Here is a 6,000-nt window from a genome sequence, read left to right as displayed (position 1 = left end):
CAGGAAGTTTTAAGAAATCAGGTGAAGGACAGATGAGACTGTCCAGGGTTCCAGAGGAATTAGGTGAAAGAATGGCAGATTATTAGGTCCAATCGTTTTCTATCTCATCTGGAGGGTTTTATGGCTGATTCTCAACTCATCAAAGCAATAAGATCTATCATGTCACTCTCCTGCTTGCCCACTTGGAATGTGGTCTGGGAAGCCTGCGATTTGGGGAAGCAGGAAAGGCAAGGCAAGGAAGATAGGGTGTTCTTCTTGATGCCCTGCAGCCTGGATGTCTACAGCACAAAGGCCTGATATCTTTCATTCCTGTGTTAAAAATGGAGAAAGAGAGTCCAGAGAGTAGGAGGGACTCACTCCAAATCCTAGAGATTGGTAGTACCAAAAGAATTGTAACTGGATAGGAATGAAGCCTCTATTTTCATGAGTATAGGGAACTTATAGACGGAAAATCTCTTTTTGCAGATGCTCGTTGGTACCTTCTCTCCAATGAATTGTCTTAGAAAATATCTAGAGGAGTGGAACATCTAAAGAGTTACTCAGGGGTCACACAAGAAGCAGTTATCTGGAGGCAGGCTGGAATTAGGAACGTCATTGTTCTGAGGCCATGCTGCTGAGGGGATCTTCTTTCTCTGGGGCCAGACATTTGATCCACAGTTTAATAAACATGTTGCCCAACTAGAAAGTAATGGGAGGAGAGCAGTCAGAATGGTGAAGATCTCATGAGATCCACAGGAGGAACTGGGCATGTTTTGCTAGAGAAAGAAGACTTTAGAGGCACCTACCTGACAGCTTTCTAGTGTTTGAAGGACCATTATGTAGAGTAGGCATTAGAATCATTCAACCAGACCCCAACAGGCAGAACCAGGAACCAATGGTACCCATTTCAGAGGAGCCAATTGAACCTTGTCTTCAGAGAAACTTCCTAAAGACCAAAAAGCTAGAGTTGAGAGGGGCCTCAGAAGTCCTCTGGTCCAGCTCTTTCATTTTACAAATGAGGAAATTGGGATCTAGGATTATTTAATGATTTGCTGAAATAATTAATATATCGTTAATTGATTGGTCCTTATCCCAATACTAAAGGCCAGGTCTACTAGCTTCCTCTCTAAACTAAATATAGCACCAATGCATAGATCACATTTACTCATGCAAATTAACCTTTACCATCACCACGTTTTGCCATCATGTTAGGGAGTGTATACCAAGCCTTCCTAGGTCATTGGTTTGGACTTGACTTTGAGAATTTTACCTATAGCTTGGGGCTAAGAAGAGAGATTCACAGCTAATAATGAGAGCAGGGAAAGCAAATTCAGGAGCTGAGGCACTGTTTATCTAGGCACTGGGAAGGATATTTACTTACCTTTTCCCTGGATGGTATCAAATGCCCGAATTTGGGAGCCTACACTGAGACTGAATCCCTTCTGAGAAAGGCAACAAGTAAAAAGTAAATAATTCAGATGGGCTTGCGAAATTCAAACTTAGTTTTGTTTACCTCCAGGCAGAGAATAATAAAGTATCTAACCTTAGACAATTGAAGGCTTTTCCGGATAACAAATGTAAACAGAAGCAGCCTTTACTGAATTTGCTAATTGTTCTTCCAGGAGGTGCAATTTTGTTCCTTTGGGTGACCCATTCTGGAGAGGAATGAATATTCATTTGTCTTCCTTGTTGATAAAAGGGAACTCTTTTGGAGAGATGCTATCCAATAATTGAGGATTTTTGTATTCCTCTTACCAAGCTTGGAGCTAGCCCCTGTGAAGAAATGGGTGATTGTTAATAAACTGTTCATATATAATCCACTGAGTTCTATTATAAGCTAGACAAATCGATGTTGGCCAAATTTAACTGAGATGGCAGGGGAGACAGAATTCAGTTTAGTCACCTTAGTCCACAGAGCCCTTGCTAGGGGATAATACCTTCCTTACAGGCTGGGTTTCTAGTCTCCCAGGCTTGTGCTTAATCTGTTGGACCAGCAGATTTCTTAATAACCTTGAATATCTATTACCGGATTTGTGAAAAAGTATTATACCTTAACAACTCTTTGTTAAATAACTGCTGTTAAATAAGGTTTACAAGGCAGATTATTGTAAAAGGCATTGTCCTTATTTTCTACAAGAGGAAGCTTTGGCTCAATGAGGATGAGTGACTTGCCCAGAATCTCAGAGCTAGTAATCACGGGAGCAGAGATTAAACTTCAGGCATCTCCTGAATTTAAATTAGGAATTATTTATGCTGTAGCATACTTCATCTTGTTTCCTCCCTTTCCTCCTCCCATCTTCCGTCTCCCCCCTCTCCCTCATTTCTTCCTCTCTCCATACTTGCTCTCTCCCCACTTCTCTTTCTACTTCTGTTTCTCCTTTCTCATCCTCTATTTTCTCCTTCCCCCCTTCTTCTCTCTTCCCCTTCTTTCAAGCTTGTTTCCCCCCTTTCCTTTCTCACCCCAAGTATATAGGAAGACAAAATCCCTGAGGATAGAAGGCATCATTTATTTCAATCACTCCTTTTTACAGATGGGAATTCAGAGGTCCACAGAGGGCAAACGTCTGGTTCAACCTCACCCAGCTACAACTTGGGGAGAAGGACTAGCAAACATAACTGAATCTTTCATTCTATACTTGATGCGATAAGCAAAACAGTATCTTTAGGAGACTTACTTGTCAAAGCTGACCTGCATAATTACTGTGTCATATCTGCTAGGTAACAGAGAGTTTCTGGATGCCCTCCTCCCTCCCTCAGCCCCTTCTCTGAGATAGGCAGGCTAAGAGACTTTGACTAAGAGACTTTGCACTGATGATCCGTTTTCTCTGAGCTCAACACTCTGCCTTGGTTCCCTGGGAGTCCCTTGATATTTAGAATGTGGGCTCTGGGAGCACAACCCATCCCTATCAGATCTGAAAAAGTCCAAGGTCGGGTATTTCACATTTCAGCTCCAGATGTACCCAAAACTCTTGAGGCTGGAACTGAAGTGGCTTTCTGCCTAGGCAGGGGTGGTGGCCACAATATCCAAAATAAAATCTTATTGAAGAATCAGTCCTCAGAAGAAAGGTCTCTAGGCAAGGTCTAGACATTGGTGGGAGAACAAATCCACTCTTGAACATGTGGGCAGAACTTCTGGGGCTTGGACATTCCTTGAAATTGCCATGGTGCCACTTTATCACTCAGCCCAAGAAGCTTTCTGCAGCCTTTTGGAGGGCATGTGATAATAATCTCACTGGGTTCATCTACTCTCCTTATCTCCCCCCCCCCCACCCCTTCCCAAGTAGAAGGAAGAATTTTGAACAGCTTCGAGGTGTAGAAAAATGGTAGTTTTCATTATATTAATTAATTGGAGTGAAATGATTAGGATAAAGAAGAGAACTTTTTGTTGATCCAGAGACAAGAAGGCTAACCTTAGTCCCTTCTAGTCTGTATGACTCTAGCCAAGTCTGATTCTCAGTTTGTCATCTGTCAATTGGGGAAAATGATCACCTTGGACGCTGGGTTCGGTCATGTGTACAAGGGAAGCTGTAGACTTTAGAGTCTCTATAAATGCGAGGAGCTATGAATCAAAACAATAGAAGAGAAGGAATAGGGGCAGCTAGGTGGCTCAGTGGATAGAGAGCAGGCCCTAGAGATGGGAGGTCCTGGGTTCAAAACTTACCTCAGATACCAGCTGTGTGACCCTAGACTAATAGCTGAACACCCATTGTCTAGCCTTTATTGCTCTTCTGCCTTGGAACCAATACCCACTATTAATCTTAAGACAGAAGGTAAGGGTCTAAAAAAACAAACAAACAAAAAGGAAGAGGAGGGCTTTCCCAGCCAAGAGAAAAGAAGGTCATGGGGTGAAGGGAGGGCTTCTCTAGTGTGTGTCCTCTTGCTTGAAGAACAGGATGGAGTGTGCCTGCTGTGCTCTCAGTTGCAACTAGCCTGCTTGATGTCTGATCACTAGCTTGTTTTAACAAAGCTCCTAGAAAGCCTAGAAAGGGTATTTTCATGACCCACATCCCATAGAAAAACATTGCTTCCCAGTGAAGGGAAAAGGGTGACATCTTTAAACTCTGTGCATGGGCAACTCAGGCACCTGAGGCTTTGTTGGGTGTGTGTGTCCTGAGCTCAGTGACAGAAATCCCTGACTATACATGTTATAAGCTGGTTTGCTTGATCTGGACAAACTAACATTTGCTCTAGGAATTATGAGCATGAGCATTGAAATGGATATTAGAAATGAGCTTTTTTTCAGTGTGTGACCTGCTGAATCTCCCAGTGTCAGTGTGTACTGTGTGTTGTGGACTTTCATGTGGTTTTGTCTCTGATGCCTAATGCCAATTTCTAGAAAACTTGTGTTATGAAGTTTTTTGGGGGGGAATTTTTTTCCAGCTGTTCCATTTTCATGTAAATCCCCCAAAGGTGTCATAAATGACTAGAGCAAGGAATATGGAAATCTAAATCTTTGACAGTCATTTGAAAAGAATAAATCAGCTTGGAAAATGACTGTAATAGCCTGCAATTTCCTTAGGAGAAATAATACTGCTTTTGTTCTGGGAGGAAATCAGTTCTGTGCCCCCCTTTTAAGTGAAGTGAAATTAGTCATTATATTAAAGAAGGGAGAGGCGAAGGAGCATATTTTCTTCTAGGTAGTGGTGAAATATTTGCAATGTAATTACATCGCTTTGCTTTTCTCCCATTTTCTTTCTGCTTGATCATTCATTCTCTTTTGCATACTATTTGTTCTTTCTCCCCGTCTGTCTGTCTGGTTCTTCCCTCCCCTCCAAAATCTTCATGACCAATGGCTGTTTAGTTGAATGGATTTCATCCTTCTACAAACTTTACACAAAAGGACATGGGGCAAGACTTGGGCAGGACCAATAGGCCTGGGATGGGTTGCAGTCTTCATTTTTGTAGGGAATATCCACCTAGATGAAGGTTCTGGTGCATTGGAATATGAGAGTATTAGACATCATCTTAGGGACACTTTATCAAATTCTTGGAGATGACACAAGGACTCCCATACAGCAGTGATTCCATTGAATTACTTCAATGGATAGAATGTTTACCTTTGAGAAAAGAATGTGATCTGAGTCATAATACCACCTTCGCAAACTCATTTAAGATAACATCAATGTGGCTCAAGCAATTCCTCTGGGACTTCTCAAAGTAACAAATGGATAGTCATAGGTGTTAGTGGAGGGAATTTCCAATTGAGGATTTCTCTAGACTGATAAAGTCACAGAAATATGAATTAGGATGTTAAAACTAGCTTCATTCTCTAGTTCTGGAGTTTTCCTCCCCTAGTCTTGCCCTGTGCTTTGTAAGTCTGCTATTTCCAATCTCAGAGAAGATCATGATATTCTAAATTTAAAGGAGGAAGGACACAGAGATCTTAGGAGATCACCCAGTCCAATCTTCTTAGGATTAAACTTACTTTGACCCAAAGAAGTCAAGTATATTTCCTGAAGACACCCAGGAAATGAGAGGCTGGCATGTTCTATGCAGACCTTCACATGGAACACTTTGTTCTCTGAATCATGTTTTGGATAGTTACTTGGACGTGAAGAAGCCTCTTGGCACACCAAAAAAACAGGCTCAATATTACTGATGGTGGGCACTCATGAAAAAAAAAAAAAATATATATATATATATATATATATATATATATATATATCCAGAAAACCTCCTACTTCAGACAACAGGCAATAATCAAACTCTAAAATAAATAAAGGCTGTCATTAAGGCCCTCTAAAGAGTGACATTAATGGCTGTTGAATCCTTCAGACTACTTCTTGGCATTGAAAATGCACTGAATTTCCCCTTTTTATTCTCCCAATTCAGTAATTGTAGATGTAGTATGTGAAAGTGGCACTAAATTCCATCATGGCCTTCAGATCAATAAATTGAATTGGCATTTTTTTCCCCTTAAGATCACTCAACAAAACCACAGAGGAGACTTGTATTTGAATCTCTCACAAATCAGGAAAAAGCTCCTCCGCTTTCTGGAGGCAATCCAGTGACTTCCCTCGT

At 41.3% G+C, this 6,000-nt stretch overlaps 1 protein-coding gene across 3 annotated transcripts in view; it reads left to right on the top strand.

Annotated features, from left to right (window-relative positions):
• TP63 (tumor protein p63) overlaps positions 1–6,000 on the top strand; it is a 176,768-nt gene that overhangs the window by 153,733 nt on the left and 17,035 nt on the right. The window lies entirely within an intron of this gene.

Source organism: Gracilinanus agilis, chromosome 3, assembly GCF_016433145.1.
Source record: "Gracilinanus agilis isolate LMUSP501 chromosome 3, AgileGrace, whole genome shotgun sequence".
Lineage (NCBI taxonomy): Eukaryota > Metazoa > Chordata > Mammalia > Didelphimorphia > Didelphidae > Gracilinanus > Gracilinanus agilis.
This window is presented reverse-complemented; position numbering and strand designations above follow the sequence as displayed.